Source organism: Engystomops pustulosus, chromosome 3, assembly GCF_040894005.1.
Source record: "Engystomops pustulosus chromosome 3, aEngPut4.maternal, whole genome shotgun sequence".
Taxonomy (NCBI): domain Eukaryota; kingdom Metazoa; phylum Chordata; class Amphibia; order Anura; family Leptodactylidae; genus Engystomops; species Engystomops pustulosus.
Genome location: NC_092413.1, coordinates 134,280,514 through 134,298,350, shown reverse-complemented (window position 1 = coordinate 134,298,350; position 17,837 = coordinate 134,280,514). Strand labels below are relative to the sequence as shown.

Genomic DNA, 17,837 nt, shown 5'->3' with positions numbered 1-17,837 from the left:
AAAAAAACATAATAAAAATAATTTACTATAGATCCAGGTTTGCTTGTGAGATAGGTCAGACTTGTCTCACAAAAGGAATAAGAAAGCTCCTTTAACTTTTAATGAACTGAGCTTTGATACAACCAATGGACAGGCATGTTGTAATTTGAGGGAAAATATACTGTAGAAATGTTTAAAACCTCTTTAAAACTTGTATGGATAGTATAGTACAGATGGGTCCTAGGTTTACATCAAACTAAAGGACACCATCTGTTTGGATATTCCAGTTTCTTCCAACTATGAAAAAATCTTAACCCTGATCTCCTCCTATATTCAGCCCATTGAATTTACAGACACATCTTTAAAAAGCAACTAAAACCTGATTAACATATGCTGAACACATTACTGACAATATCCCCACTGGATCACTGACACCCTGTGACTGACACTACACATACTGGCGCTGTCTCACACACTAGTAGGTCAGTCAGTGACACAGAAATTGGTGGCATCTAGTACCTTACAATCAGGAAGAGGACTTCATTATGATTTCTCCAGCCATGGTTTATTACTGTTGAATTTACTGCCAGATGCCGTCAGCTCCATAAGCACATCTCCCCAATGTACCGTCACTTACAGTTTAATTTCAGCTGGATAACAACGCTGTGCTCCTAAATTGTTTATATCCCAATCTACACAATAGTAAAACATACACTAATTTCTCATATAGTACACCCATTTAATTGATACATAACCCCCCTCTGTTTCACCACCCTAATTAACTTCTATATAGTGTCCAATAGACTTAAATACAATGCCCCCAGTTAAATTATATAGTACCCCATAACAGCCCACCCAGTTTTAATATATACAGAAACAACTCTCCCTATAAATGCCCCACCTTCTTATTTAAAATCTGGCCCCCATATACAATCCCACCAGTTAAGTTATATACAATATCCCGCCCACACGGTTTTGTCACATATAACACCCCATAAGCTCCTCAAATTTTTTTATTATATAAATCCCCCCATTTTATAATTAATAATGTGGCCATTTTCAAAATAGAGAGCAATAGAGAAACAGAGCAATGCTGATAATTTGCCCTACTCTACCACTTGCCTCTGTGTTTTACAGACACCGTAGTCAAACAGTATGAACCTGCCAACGGCCGCAGCTACATTACCCGCATTTATTCTGCCGCCCCCTTCAGGGCTATGCATCTGCTGCCAGAGATAGGATTTTCATTTCGGCTCATGGTAGAGGTAGCCCTGCTACCACACTCCAAAATTTCTGAGAGATAATAGAAGTTTTACAAAAGTTACCCTAGTCAATATATATTTGGTCTTTAGATGAAGAAATTTAGTTATAAATGTCATTGTGAACAGGGAATATCATGTTGAATAATAATGTACAGTACTGTATGCATTGAAGCTATAATTGCTACTTGCTTTATCATGTACTGAGAATTATAGGATAACCTTTACAATCTATAACTGTAGATTATATTCAGTTTTGAGCTCTAATTAATATATGTGGAATGATCTCTTAATAGTTCTTTCTATTTGTTTACAATACACATGAAGAATTACATGTTTTCATCTACCTGAAAGCTGGTTAATTGACTCTTTTAGAAAAAATTTCATTGTGCATGTAAATCTTCTGCACAATGGCTTTTAGTGCCCTCCTATTGTAAATGCTATATTGTTTCAGTAGTTTCTATTGTACACTATTCTATTAACTTGCCATATAGGGAATATAATGAAAGGATAAGAATAAAAGGAATACAAATAAACTTGAAATAGAGGTTAACTAATTCACACAAATTCATTTCCAGTTTAGCTTTTTAGCTGGTTGTCTACTCATAAACCTTTATAACTGAAACAAGTATTTTACAATGTGAAATGAGATGTTAGCTGCTACAGTTTTAAGAATTGCACAATTTGTTTCAATGGTTCTATATGACCTATAATGGTACATGAACGTTATAGAGCCAAATCACCCACTTGAGGCTTCCTTTTGCAAATACTGATTCATGCTTTAAGAGACCAAATGCATAATGTATTACATGGTTTCCAATTCATTTAAATGGATTTTAGATACTTTTACAATTGGCACAGAAAATATAGCAGTCAGATGGAAAAAAAAACCCTTTAACTAGGTGAACATATACGTATTGAAGATTGATAGATACAGTCTATGAATAGTGCATTCTGGCAGCTTGATGTGAATGGAGAGATCTCAGATCATTGAACATTAACCTCTCAGATACCATCGTCAAATGAGACCATGACATCTGAGGGGGTAGATTTACATTTTAGGTATTGTAAGAGATGATTCTTTCTTTGTGATGGAAACCAGGAGTCCTCTGAAGCTACTCAACCCTAATTATGGTATTATAGAATGTTTTCCAATAGACTACAATACATTTGTTCTTCAGTTTAAGTTATAGGCACAATAATTATTCAAATCTCCTGAGGATTTAATATACAGGATATATATATATAGCTCCCATACAAACCACTCTGCAACATGCACACAGAGACAGCATGTTGCATACCATCCATACCATTGGATCTCAACATATTATAATTACTAAACCCCCTAGAATCCCTCATCATCCAATCCACTCAGTTTGAATCCCCCACCTCCCCATACAAACATATTTCACATCAGCGCACAACCACTAATTTATGACCCCCCTATTCCAATCAGCTTTTTATGCCCTCTGTAAAAATCCATCCTGGATGGCCTGCTTCTCCTTTATCCTGAAGCCCCACAGTTACCTACTCACAATTTTATGTACAGCTGCAGGGCACAGGCAGCTCATCCCATGGAATCAGCCTCTGCATCCGGGTCATGTAGGTTGAGACACATGAACCAATGATGTCAGGCAGGTTCTTGTACCCTACTGTCAGGAGGTTGCAATGACAGCAGTTCAGGAGGGTCTGTCAATGTTGGACTGTCTCTCACTCACTTTCCCTGCCTGTCTCTCATTCTCCCTGCCTGTCTTTCTGTCTCTCACTCTCTCTGCCTGTCTTTCTCAATCACTCTCCCTGCATGTCTCTCTCACTTGCTCACTCTCCCTGCCTTTATGTCTGTCACTCACCCTGCCTGTCTCTCTCTCTCACTCACACACTCTTCCTGCCTGTCTCTTTGTCACTCACTCTCCCTGCCTGTCTCTCTGTCACTCTCTCTGCCTCTCTCTCTGTACCTCACTCTCCCTGCCTATCTCTCTGTCATTCTCTCACACTCACTCACTATCCCTTCATGTCTCTCTGTCTCTATCCCTATCTATCTTACCTCACATATAAGATGTCTTATGCTGATTGCCTATAGTATCCAATCAAAGCAAAGAGCTCACATTAATGACCTGTGGCAAAATGTTAACCAATCACTGCTCAGCTTCCAACTATTACAGCAGACTGCAGACAATGGCTCCTGTATATGGTGGTTAATAAGTGTATTTTGGAAAGCGCAGGGTGAAAATTACGACTCAAAACATAGTCTGTGATGTTCCGCGAGACACTGTGACTTGCTGTGCAAAATTTGGTAATTGTAAACGCAACGGTGCATAGTCATTAACCGGACAAACATACATACGTACACACACACACATACATTCAGTTTTTATATTATATATATATATATATATATATATATATATACTGTATTTACATATACACTCACTGGCCACTTTATTAGGTACACCTGTCCAACTGCTCGTTAACACTTAATTTCTAATCAGCCAATCACATGGCGGCAACTCAGTGCATTTTGGCATGTAGACATGGTCAAGACAATCTCCTGCAGTTCAAACCGAGCATCAGTATGGGGAAGAAAGGTGATTTGAGTGCCTTTGAACGTGGCATGGTTGTTGGTGCCAAAAGGGCTGGTCTGAGTATTTCAGAAACTGCTGATCTACTGGGATTTTCACGCACAACCATCTATAGGGTTTACAGAGAATGGTCCGAAAAAAGAAAAAACATCCAGTGAGCGGCAGTTCTGTGGCGGAAATGCCTTGTTGATGCCAGAGGTCAGAGAAGAATGGGCAGACTGGTTCGAGCTGATAGAAAGGCAACAGTGACTCAAATCGCCACCCGTTACAACCAAGGTAGGCAAAAGAGCATCTCTGAACGCACAGTACGTCGAACTTTGAGGCAGATGGGCTACAGCAGCAGAAGACCACACCGGGTGCCACTCCTTTCAGCTAAGAACAGGAAACTGAGGCTACAATTTGCACAAGCTCATCGAAATTGGACAGTAGAAGATTGGAAAAACGTTGCCTGGTCTGATGAGTCTCGATTTCTGCTGCGACATTCGGATGGTAGGGTCAGAATTTGGCGTCAACAACATGAAAGCATGGATCCATCCTGCCTTGTATCAACGTTCAGGCTGGTGGTGGAGGTGTCATGGTGTGGGGAATATTTTCTTGGCACTCTTTGGGCCCCTTGGTACCAATTGAGCATCGTTGCAACGCCACAGCCTACCTGAGTATTGTTGCTGACCATGTCCATCCCTTTATGACCACAATGTACCCAACATCTGATGGCTACTTTCAGCAGGATAATGCGCCATGTCATAAAGCTGGAATCATCTCAGACTGGTTTCTTGAACATGACAATGAGTTCACTGTACTCAAATGGCCTCCACAGTCACCAGATCTCAATCCAATAGAGCATCTTTGGGATGTGGTGGAACGGGAGATTCGCATCATGGATGTGCAGCCGACAAATCTGCGGCAACTGTGTGATGCCATCATGTCAATATGGACCAAAATCTCTGAGGAATGCTTCCAGCACCTTGTTGAATCTATGCCACAAAGAATTGAGGCAGTTCTGAAGGCAAAAGGGGGTCCAACCCGTTACTAGCATGGTGTACCTAATAAAGTGGCCGGTGAGTGTATATATATATCATAACAGCATTCACACGACTTACAGTCTAAGCCCAGTTGCATACCTGAGAGATAACAGAGAATGCACCTAAGGAGCTGCTCATTTGGGTATTTTGATGTAAATACAAGCAGAACCATTGCAAGGAAAATTGTACCTTCTTACAAGCCATTTAATTAAGGTAAATGACAGCATTAACAGTAGAGGTTAATAGGAAACTGTCAACAGATTTGTGGTGTTCTCAACATGGTCAGCATGAAATATGGATAGGCTCCTATGTATAGCTAAGTTTAACTCTGAAATGTTGTAGTGTTTCAGAGAAAGCCTAGTCTTATTATAAATGCAAAGTGAATGGAGAAGAGTCCAATGGGTGTCTTCCTCCTTTTAGATTCTCCATGCTGAGTTTAGCTTGATTGATAGATCTTTACTCATGCATAGATGGGAACAGATCTGTTTGTCAATCACTATATGCAAATAAGAATAGATCTTAATTATTTTGCAGGAAAGTATTTAGAAAATGCATATTTACTTGTGCCTGCTTCAGTGTACCTTATTGTTACTTGTTCTTGCTTCAGTCTACCTTATTGTATTATAGAAACAATTATCAAGTGCTATTGCTGTTATTTGGTAATTATGGACTTACAGATATTACAGACAGAGAAAACCAGAGTCATAGACAGAAACAGTCAGAGACAGACAAAGACCATCACTGACATAGGCACTCAGACAGAAATGATCACAGAGACAGCCGGAGACAGAGACAGTCAGAGACAGTCAATCAGAGAGACAGTGAGACACAGAGAATGAGAGAGAGATAGTCAGAGAGAGAGATAGACACATATAAAATATTTTTTGTTAACCAATTCCATTTTGTTATAGCTAAGAGCAATTATTTACTATCCCAGACAACGCCAAAGCTACAGCTAGTTAAAAGAAAGAATTAAGAAGATCATAGTATGTAAGATTAAAAAAAATTGGGAAATGTGCACTTTTTTGTGACTTTTCATTATTTGCATTTTAACCCATGCACATGTGCAAGCAGGACTAATTCTATTAAACTTTAGATGTTTTGCTGCATGTTATCTGTGATTTTTTTTAAGAAGTCACGGAATAATTTGCATAAGCTTGCCTGTCAGCGCCCCCCCAACACAAACTACACACAGTACCTTTTTTATGTGTTTATACAATTTCACTAAAAATGCTATCCATGTGTTTAGAGTCAGCATTCTTCTAAAAAAAATGACTTTTATCTATACTCTCTGCTAGTAAAATTACAGTAGTGGAGGTGGGAGAGCTCTAGTAAACTGTCAAGCTACCCTGCCTCCTATCTGTTGCAAATAATGCTAACCCAGCCCACTCAGGAACCATAAGTTAACCATGTATAAAGCCATATATAAGAAACTGAGGGGGGTCACTGGCGATAGGTTCCTTTCAAAATTTGACTGCCTACTTTGACATATTGGAATGTGTTGTTGTAAAACTTTAGGCACACAAAAATAGCTTTGCATTTGAAACTCAATTTTCACATGTCATTATGTGCAATTCTGCCCTCCCATACTTTCCCTAGCCGATCTCCAACTGGAATATTAATTCATACACAACCAGGATCACTGGACCACAAAATAGTCAGACAGAATTTATCTTTACATAATCTTAGCAAAATCACCCTAAAAAGTAACCATAAAACAAGATAAAAGAAGAACAACCTACACTTACTAGTGCTGAATAATAAAAATGCTTAAATGACAAGGCTGAAACAAACTTAGTTTATTCTACTGTTGTTTGTAAATCTGTGGTTAATGTCAGAAAAATATAAAGCTTCATTATTGTAAATTGTAAACCTTTAAAACAAGCTTTGCTCTGCTCCTATGTAGTGTCTGATCATGAAATTGTTTTTCTCGGTGTTTCCTTAAAAAGCAGCAAGAACAAATTAAACTCTTAGCATTTATATCACTTCCTAGATTAACACATAATTACAGTAGGTCATTGTGACAAAGAAAAATCCTAATATAGCCCTTGAGCAATAAAAAACAAATTGTCTTGCGACTTCACTGGATATGCAATGTCATTGGTGCTATCATAATCCCTGCCTCGGATCGCGGGCGCACACATGTCCCTCTGTGTGCCCCCGCACCAACCACAGTCCCAAGCTCACCTGTCCTGGCTCCTGCTCTCAAGCGGACTGCCGTGTATGAGAACCGGCTGTCGAAAATTTAAAGGGCCAGCACACCGCTGATTGGTGCGCTGGCTGAACACCTCCACCTTATAATCCGGCACCTTCCTGCCTGCCTTGCCAGATCTTTGTGCCTCACAGCCTTAGAAAAAACTTCCCAAGCAATATTCCTGTGTTCCTCTGTCTCCTGCATTCCTGTGTCTCCAGCGTTCCTGTGTGCCTGTGTTACCTTTTCCATCTGACTGGATCCCGTTGCTGACCCCGGATTGGACTTTGACGTTGCATGTCTGCCACCTGCCCTGACTCTGTGCCTGGACCTGACCATGAGTTTGTCTTCTGCTAAGGTACCTCGACCTCGGCTGCCACCGCTGGCTAGTCGCACCTGTGGAACGACCTGGCGGTACCTTGCCGCAGCAAGACCATCCTACTTTGCAGCAGGCTCTCGTGAAGACCAGGTGCCACTTAGATTCCGGTCCCAGGTGTTGACTAGTGCCATCTCCCGCGGTGGTCCAGAGGATTCATGCATCCCGAATCCTGACATGCAACTTACTGTACAGATATGCAACTTTACAAGATGGAGAGGTACACAAAGTGAAGGAGACTACCAATGGTTTTCAGAATGCAAAATTGCAGGCAGTATTAGGTAGCCAGTACTTTAGATCAGGTCTAAATGAAATGTCTCACCAATTTTGAATTTGAACTACTGTAACCAGAAAACATAAAAAGTACAGTATATACTTGAGTATAAGCCGACCCAAGTATAAGCCGAGAACCCTAATTTTACCACCAAAAACTGGGAAAACCTATTGACTCGCGTATAAGCCAAGGGTTGGAAATGCATTGGTCACAGATTCCCCCCCCCCCCCCGGTATATAGCCAGCAAACCCCCAGTAGTATATAGCCTGCTCCCTGTAGTATACAGCCAGCCCAGCCTGCCTTCTGTAGTATACAGCCAGCCCAGCCTGCCCCCTGTAGTATACAGCCAGCCCAGCCTGCCCCCAGTAGAATACAGGCAGCCCAGCCTGCCCCCAGTAGTATACAGGCAGCCCAGCCTGCCCCCAGTAGTATACAGCCAGCCCAGCATTCCCCCAGTAGTATACAGCCAGCCCAGCCTGCCCCCAGTAGTATACAGCCAGCCCAACACTAAAAAAAAAAAAACTTATATACTCACCCTCTGGCGGCCCCCCGATGTCATCCCAGCTCCTCTTCTGGCTTCCGCACCTGTCTTCTTTCTTCGGTAACATAATTTTATTATTGCTTATTTTTCAACAAAATTTGCCTAAATCAGTGATTTTACTAACCCCTTCTTGCTAAGGCTCATTTACGATTTTGCGTTTTCATTTTTCACTCCTCACTTTCAAAAATCTATAACTTTTCCATGTAAAGAGCTGTGTGAGGACTTGTTTTCTGTGTAAGGAATTGCACTACACAGTGCAGTGACTGTATTTACTATTCCATGCAGTGTAGATCATAAAAACCTTCCATTTTAATGGGTTAACGATCAGTAACCAGGAAGCACAGCACCACAATGGTTTTTATGGCACCAACAGGTTCAAAACAATCTACCCGTACACTTTTTGACATGTGGATATATAGATATAGATAAACAGAAAGATAGATATAGATAGAGGAATAGAGAGATATTGTTTTGTTATAGCTAAAAGAACTTATTTTCTATCCCGAGCACCACTGCAGGCTGTTGCTGAGATAGACAAAGAGAGAGAAGTAGAGACAGAGAGATATATAGACATAGAGATAGATAGATAGATAGATATAGAGATAGATGGATACATATAGGGACAGATTTATCACTTTTCTGCGCTTAAGTGTAGTAGTTGCGCCTATATTCTGGCGCATAGTTGCACCTGAATTATCACAAGTTACATCCAACAGGGATGAGTTGAGTTCCTGCCTCTTATTAAAGGAAACCTACCACTTTCAAATTGGACTTCTAAGCATCAAGGGTGAGCTGGTGCCAGAGCATATCTTCCTTATTTTCATAATATTCATCACTTTTTTAATCTTTACATTCGAAGCAGCTTTGGCGCACGGGGATACACACTCGGCGCACCATACACGCGCCTGTGTGCCTGAATAGGAAGGGCGGGAAAGCCGGTGACGTCACACACGGTCACGCACATGGTGCGCCGAGTGCGTATACCTGTGCGCCGAAGCTGCTTCGAATAAAAAGATTAAAAAATTGATTTAAAGCATTGCAGCATTACAGCATTACAGAGCTAAGAAGTCCAATTTAAAAGTGGTAGGTTTTGTTTAATTACTTTACTCTGGGCCCAATTTAGGCGCAGTTTAGGCGCAATGTTAGATTCAGGCTCTTACATGTGTTACTGTTATAAGCTCCTCTCTGCTTCTCTCCTGCACCCAAGCATGAAAATGACATTCACAGCAGAGCCCAGGTGTGTGACACCCTGCACCCAGTGACCTCCACAGCAGGGGCTTCTCCTGGATGGGATCCCCCAGTGCTGATCTTCTGCTGCCCACCTCTGGCCTGTATCCTATTCCATCCCCAGTGTGATCAGCCTGCTACACGAAGGACACTTCTCTGTACTATCTGCAAAATCCTACAAACTTCTCTGCTGTCCTGCTCTGAGCTGAGGCTTTTGCAGATTGTTTATTAAATAGAAGGTCATGAACTGTAAACAGAGACTACACATGGGGCAGATTTATCAAGCAGTCTGAAAGTCAGAATATTTCCAATTGCCCATGGCAACCAATCACAGCTCCCCTTTAAAATATTCATGAGCACTGGTGAAATGAAAGCTGAGCTGTGATTGGTTGCCATGGGCAACTGGAAAAATTCTGACTTTCAGACTGCTTGATAAATCTGCCCCATAGTGTCTGTAGTGTCTTCTGTGCTCTGCTGCTGGGGAAAGGCTGCTCTGCACAAGAGATCAGTGCTTGCTTCTCAGTTTACGCCAACTTCAGGCTGAAGTGTTTTTGCGCCCGTTTTTGCGCCTGAATGAAAAGTCGCGAATTATGAATATTATTAGGTGCAACAAAACATCTGGATTGGTAAGATAAATAGAAGAACATTGCTATTTTTGCTTCATGGCTAATTCGGTGTGTAGCTTCAAAAAGGGGCGTAAAAACAGTGCAAAAACAACTGAAAAAAAAAGTGATACATCTGGCCCATACAGAGATAGATATAGAGATGTATAGATAGCTAGTGAAATAAACACCACTTTATTTTCACTAATTGGAGTGCTGCTGTTTTTTACTTTTTAGATAGCTAGATAGATATAAAATATTTTTTTAAACCCATTCTATTTTGTTATAGCTGAGACCAGTTTACTAAGTGAGTAAGGCTTAGATAAGCTGAAACGCGTAGGTCTCTTGTGCCTACTCACACCCCACGATGTATCTTTTAAAGAATGAAGAATAAAGTGCTTTTATTTTGCTGGATGTGCTGCGAACCTTTTCCTTTCTCAGTTTACTAAGTAGTTGAGGGCTAAGGCTAGTAAAATAATAATAATAATAATAATAATAATAATAATGATATATTTTAATTTATATAGCACATAGCACAAAATAAGATAATAAAGTAAAAAAATGGTCAAAAGAAACAATTAGAATGAGCGACCTGCTCTTTAGAGCTTACAATCATAAGGAGCAAGTGGTAACACAGGAGGTGATTGTTTGCACAATTGTCCAACCATTCTTTATACGGTATTAAAAAATATAAAAATAAACAACCAATAAATACAAGGACAACCAAATAAAATCAATGCATAAATACAATGTTTTTGGAAATATGGGATTGTGATGGTATTCTGTATTGCCCATCTGAATGCTGTGATATTGTATATTGGAAGTCCTAATGTTTAAAATGATGAACCTTTCATAAGACATAATGCATACCGGGAAAAAAGTGAAGGGAAATTGGTTCCCGAACATTTTATGGGTCACAGATCATTTGCTCTCAGTGCATGTCATGTGCATATATTTATGATAATCATACAATACAGTTTAGAGAGATCTATCAATTCATAAAATAAGACAGATCATTTAACTGAAATTCTAATCCTATAATGCTTGCCTGACTAAAACCAAAATAATTAGGTTATAATTGCACATTTAATGGGAATATGTCCTTAAAAAGACATATATTATATTATGTAGAATCTCGGTAGAAATTTTTTAAATAATCTAATCCAGTAAAGACTATATTTATGCTATGTGCATTGACCACAGTTACATTTAATACTATTATGATTGAAGCTTTTATAGCTTTATGGAATCTAAAAAAGGACTTAGGATACTTTCACACTTGCGTTTTTCACACGTGTGTTTTGAGCGTGCTTTTGATGTGCAGAACTTGCATTGCACTCTAACCCATTTTAATCAATGGGGCAGATTTATCAAGTGTCTGAAAGTCAGAATATTTCTAGTTGCCCATGGCAACCAATCACAGCTCCCCTTTAAAATAATCATGAGCACTGGTAAAATGAAAGCTGAGCCGTGATTGGTTTCCATGGGCAACTAGAAATATTCTGACTTTAAGAAACTTGATAAATCTGCCCCAATGTTTTTCGTTCAGACTTGCATTCTTTTTCATGCACACACACACACACACACACGTTTTTTTAAAATGCATGCTTAAATCTCAGCATGCTCTATACCAAGTCACACACGTGAAAACGCACCATACAAGTCTATGGGGATGCATCAAAAATGCATTGCACTCTGAGACACATGCAAGTGCAATACGTTTTTCAAGCATCGATTGCCATAGAAAACATAGAGCTCAGTCCTGAGTCCTTTTCAAGTGCGTTATCTGCGTGTGAAAAACACATTGAAAATGCATTGAAAATACCAAAAAAAGTGTGTTTAAAACTGAGACAATGAACAAACTATGACTGAAAACTGATTGAACTCTGATGAGTTTTTCACTGACCAAACTCTAACCAGAGGCCTAACTGGTACCTACTGCATATATTGGAGAATTGGATTGTTACTGGTAACTGATGGCTGGTAGCTAGTCACTCATAAACCTAGGCTGCAAGTATTCCAGCCCCTAAAGCCCCAGGGTATGATCATTTATGGGATAACTGGAACATGTCAGTGTATTCAGAAAATGAACGTTTTGTACACAGGTCTACATCAGTTATTGGCATGTGCAGTCACAAAAAAAGCCTCATAATCATTCCAATGATTGCCTTGATTGATTATTGTTGTTAATTATAATGCATTTTCGTGTATATCAGGCCAATTGTCCAATGCCATTCATGATAAGACATAATGATATGTCATTGTGTATGTTTCCAGTACAGAATTCAAAAAGGAAAAGAAATCATATAACGTGGTTATATGTTTGTGAAAAATGTGTTCTAAAATCACCAGGTGTATATTGCTCTATATGTATCAGACATAGTTTAGGACAATTCAGGAAGTCAATTTCTCACAAATTTACCTGCACATCTAGGGCCAGAATAAGAATGAAAACACTGCTTTAAAATATACTATAAGTGGAATATGATAATCTGTTAATTTAGATTACTACAGGATGAATTGGTTTCATTGAAACAACATGAAAATGGGGGCAATTTATCAAGACTTGTATGACAGTTTATTGGTGCCTCCTAATGTACCCATCTGGCTTGAGGTGGTACTTACATTCAGAACATATGTCAGAACACAAAAATGAAGGAAATGTATGATGATCCCCCATTTATGTCCTTGCAGCCACCCAAGTCCCCCAGTTATGTCCTCACAGCCTACACAGTTCCCCAGTTATGTCCTCACAGCCCCCCCAGTTTTATCTGCAAAGCGCCCCCAGTACCTCATTATGTCCGCGCAGCCCACCCCAATTATGTCCTCACAGCCCCCTCTTCTTCCTCTCTCGCATCCTCTTCTTCTTTGTGGATGGATGTGGCATCATTATACCATGCCTCCTTCTCCGGGCACTGGAGTCAGCTATTTGAAGCAGGAGGTGTGGTCAATATATTACCTCTATCTGCATTTGGAGGACACAGATAAAAGTAAGAGTTTGTTAGGGATGCCCAGACAGGGGCACAGGTAAAATGCTGGCCACACATCTTCACTGTGCCAGCCACACATTTTTATGCACCCATAGTGTCCGCTCTTAGTACCATAATGTAGTAGCACTGTGTCGGTTGGAGCACTGTGTCCTCTCTGTAGGTTAATACTGCTTATTTCTGCTCCCACAAAGTCCACTCTTTGCCTTCATAAGCTGATATTTATCTCTGTGCCATCAAAATATACCAGTGCCTTTATCTTCCTGTGACAAATTATTATGGTGGGTCCCACCCCCCCCCCCCCCAAATATAATAGTTTTGCTAGTGATTGGAAATCCCCCTGAAATCCTTACCAGCAACGTCAAGTCCAGTAGAGCAACAACAGCAATTTTATCACATGCTTTGGGGTGCTGGAGATCATGAAATGAAGCAGTTAGCATATACACATCAGGGATTTGAGGCCTCTAGTCATGTGAGAAGATTTTCCAAGTTTCCTGCTATACTGACCAGAGGGCATCCCAGTTACTGTGCTGAGGTGCCATGTAGGTTACCCAGGTTTAGATGGCCATTGAGAATGCCTATAGCTAAGGTACTGACTCGAGAGTACCCGTGAATATTGAAATATTCCTATGCTATAAAAAGACACACTTACCTCATTTTTCTTCTTTGTGGATCAGACACTGTTATAACATTGGGATGAGGAGAAGTGAATATTATATAAAATGAATCATTGTTTTGTTGAGTACGCTCCTAGGAACTATATTCTTTCCTGCTGTGTAAGTTCTATACAGCGCAGTATTTGTAGGATATGGACTTATTTTAAAGATTGGCATTGCCCTTCTGTATATAATCATTCAGGCATATAGCCCTTCAAATAGATATAGCACCAAAGGCTGGAAGTTCTGCAATAGTGGATAAATTGTGCTCCTCTGCTAGCAGCAGCAGCAGCCAGAAATGAAATGCTTATATCACACAGGTACTTTCCAATCTGTTAGGTACTCTAAAATATAAAGTGTAAATACTTACCCTATATTACTTGCTTTAACCTTCTAGTGGACACGGACATATAAGAGCTGTTGAGTATATAAATTTATCACAGAATTATTTGCGAATTATTTACACATTTAAGCAGTGTATTATTTGTTTTAAAGTACAGAATACATAGTTGTTGAATTCAATATTCCCTATGGAACCAATGTCCCGCAGAGGTGAAGGCCCCAGGCAATTACGGTCAGAGTAATTAAACATTGCTACTGCTTTATAATTGATGATAAAGATTTAGAGTTTGGAGACCATAAATAATGTTAGACTTGACAAGTGGACATTGAATTTGATTCAATGGTCTCGGTCTCAGCCAGTTTCAAGCAAACTGGAACCTGACCCTTTTCCCACTGCATCAAGTTGCAGCCTGTAGAATGAATACTGAGTATGCTATGAAAGGAATTATTTTTATTATTAACCAGGTTGTGACCCCGGATTTGATCGAATCCATCCATTACCCTGCAGCCAGGCAATATCGTCCAGGGAGGTGCCCAGGTCACTATAGAGCACAGAATAAGAAGAGGCAAAAGCAGAGCACTCAAACACTTTATTCAGCTGTATCTATTAAATTAATGCATAGAACAGCACTCGGTTGCAACTCTTTCCCATTAGATGCATTGAACCAATTGCAATTTACAAATAGAAAAGACGAACGTTTCCAACAGGGATTCCATCTCTTCCTATGAGCCATGCTTTAACTCACAGTTTAAGAGGTAGCCAGCCAGCCAGCCAAATATCCATAGAGAATACAAAGCAGGCTAAAAGAAAACAATCAAATCAAATGCATGATTGCACAGAGGATGCCATGCGTTGTTAAGGAACAGAAGCGTTCCCAGCGTACTGAGGGTTAAGGCCAGCCAGCTTTTCTGCACAGTGCTTCATTTCATAGTACAATCTCTCAGCCCAGCTCTCAACCTAAACAAAGCAAGAACAAGCAGGATGATAATTGTAGCCTTACTCAGAAAATTGCTATTGTTTCCCAAGCAGACACACAGTGATGTGAAGGCGGATAAGTGTTTACATCATAGCCCTATATCAATTAATCTGTGCCAGGGATCACAATGGCAACTCTTGGGGTTGCTGCAGGTCCTGTTGCAGAATGAATATTTATCCTAGGAAAGGATGAGATTCTTGTTTTTGACTCCATTCTGAGTCTTTTTTTGCATAGTTAAAGACGGTATGCTAATTTGCATCTTGCAGGAACAATGGCGAGGAGAATTTTGAAAGATCTCCTCATCTCTATGCATGACATGCACATATTTGGCTAACTATTTTAAGAATCTTTCAGCTTCTCCCTGATGCAATCTTCAGACGTATTGGTCACCGATACAAATTCTGTCTGTAGTGATTCAAAGTCTAAGTCTTCAATAAATCATTGCAGCGAAGGATTTCAATGAATCGAATCCCCTTTCCATCCACTTTGTGCTGCACTCTTCAGCTCTGGGGAATTAAATGGTTAAGAGCTATGATCTCAATCTGTGTGCTCTCCATGTCCCTTTCTCCCCAAGCTGCTCTTAACAGTCGGCGCAGTGGAGGGAAATGAAGGTAGAAAAGCTCCCAGACTGAGAGAATAACATTTTTGGGACGTGCCTGGTTTGAGCAGCTCTGTGACATGTATTTGCAGTCCCATACTGAACCTGACACACTCACACTGCTCCAGTGTCTGTCTCCCTCTCTCTCCCTCTCTCCGTCTCCCCCCCTGCATTGCTTCTCCTCACAGCATTCAAGGAGCTCCCTCCCTCATCACACAAGGATTATTATAGTAGCTAGCTAGCCGATCATCAATACTTTGGAGGAAAGAGAAGAAAGAAGACAAATGATTAAAACAAGCCCCTTACTCCAGCCGCCAACATCAGACCATTAAATGAGCCTGACACACATGCACACAGCTCCTGTGCCTCTCGCTCCTCTCCCTCTTGTCCGCCGTAATCTCAACATTTAAACAGATTTCTTCAGCATCAGCTAAGGATTTTTTCTACCTCAGTGGGAGGGAAAAGGCGAAAGAATAACCAAATCAGCAGCACCAGCCTCCTCTCCCTACTGATCATTACCATCCGATAGCTACAGTGTTCCTCTGCCCGCCTGATCCCTGGATTGTCATGTTGGACTTTCTTTTCACTCGCCCTTCAATCAAAGCTCCATTGCTGGTTCACTTCCCTTAATTCTTCAAGATCTGGGAAAGGGCTTATTTGTATGGCGTTTCTATAACACACCACAGGGATTTCACTGCTCTTTCTATGGTGAGGTTCATATTCTGATTTAAACGTGACCAAGATGGGAGTCAGGGATTCCTACAAAAAGAAGGATTTCCTTCATAGCTTTTGGAAAGTGTGCCTGTGATAGTGTCCTGCAAAGATAGCCACACATTTGGATTGGAAGGTAAGGTTCATTTTGGGTTTTCTTCTAGTTCTAGTCTTTCATGGATTGAATCTGGGGACTGAGAATTTGGAAAGAAACATACTAGACCTGCCTCCAAATATAATATATGCTTCCTATTACCAATCATAGTTTAAAAGTTGGTCAAGTACCTGCTTAATCCCAACGCTATAGGTACTGAGCTGTATAGGTGTTGGTATAGTTCAGCCTTTATGTCATAATTAGAGATCTTTAATATGTGTTCCTTTTCATCAAATCACTCAGATGCAAATCAGCCCAATGAAAAATTGATTCCTCCTGTCGTCAATCGTCATTTTAACCCCTTCTATCACCTACTCAACAACACCAGCAAAGCCATCTAGAATGATGAGGTCAATGGGAAGTTAAGGGAAATCTACTACAGTTTTACACTTACAATTGTGGCAGAAAAGGCATGGCGCCGTCTATGTTTCAGTAACAAAGTGACACTTAAAAAAATTTTGTTTGGGGGATCTCCAAACTAAAATGCCTGTTTGTTTTCTCTAGATGAACTATTAGTGACAAAATGGGAGATGCTCTGTGTTCCAGGGAGACAGGCAGTGATGTTCATGTTGAAAGAAAAGAGGAGGGTGGTGAGAAGAGCTTAACTTGGCTCTTATGATCTTTTGAGAATAATTAAATATCTTTAGATAGTTGAAAACCCAAGGGAATGGTTCCATAAGGAAACGCTGTTAAATCTTTTACGATTGCCATGTCTGTAACTAATATCCCCTTTGGCATGCATAACATGAAAAAGTCAACCTAGCAAGCTAAAAACACAATTAGGAATGGTCTGATGCTTACTATTCTGCAGTTATAGAACATTTCAGAGATTTGGAGACTGATTACACCATGTAGATATTGTCACGTTGGCACTCAACGCCTACACTATCCTGAATGACACTGCGCAGAACTGCATTGCCTGCAAGAGGGAAAATACAAGGGATCTGTTGTCTTCTGCCATTTCATACATGTTTCCCGAGATCCTTGATTTAATGATGCCATCACAACGAATGTGAAATACAGATTTAATTTATGATCCTGGTGGAAAAGGCTTGCCCTCGGTTCCTATGGAAATCTGCTGCTCTTTGTACTGCTACTAGGCAGCATTTGGAGGTCCTAGACATTAAATGTAAGGATATATTCCTTCTTCCTCTGGATAAAGTCTCATTACTTCTTTTATTTTCGATGGTTCAAAGAATCATTGTAAACCCTTTTTTCTGCTACATATACCATGGTCCGTATACATCATCTATTTCATCTGATGACATAGACAGAGACAGGATCAAACTCAATACATAGATGTCTCTTTCCTGTGTGATGCTGTAGCTAACTGCTACCTAACACATTCAACTTTGCAGTCTT

At 40.2% G+C, this 17,837-nt stretch overlaps 1 protein-coding gene across 8 annotated transcripts in view; it reads left to right on the top strand.

Annotated features, from left to right (window-relative positions):
* The first annotated feature begins 15,663 nt into the window (after positions 1–15,663).
* The window catches only part of ADGRB3 (adhesion G protein-coupled receptor B3), a 577,118-nt gene continuing 574,944 nt past the window's right edge, over positions 15,664–17,837 (top strand). For 3 of the 8 annotated variants that reach the window (XM_072142193.1, XM_072142191.1, XM_072142188.1), the window contains exon 1: positions 15,665–16,457. The gene's annotated coding sequence lies outside the window, so the exon portion shown is untranslated. Of the gene's footprint in view, positions 16,458–17,406; positions 17,605–17,837 lie in introns of those variants that run through there. The other 5 variants (XM_072142190.1, XM_072142192.1, XM_072142194.1 and 2 more) reach the window with 5 other exon arrangements.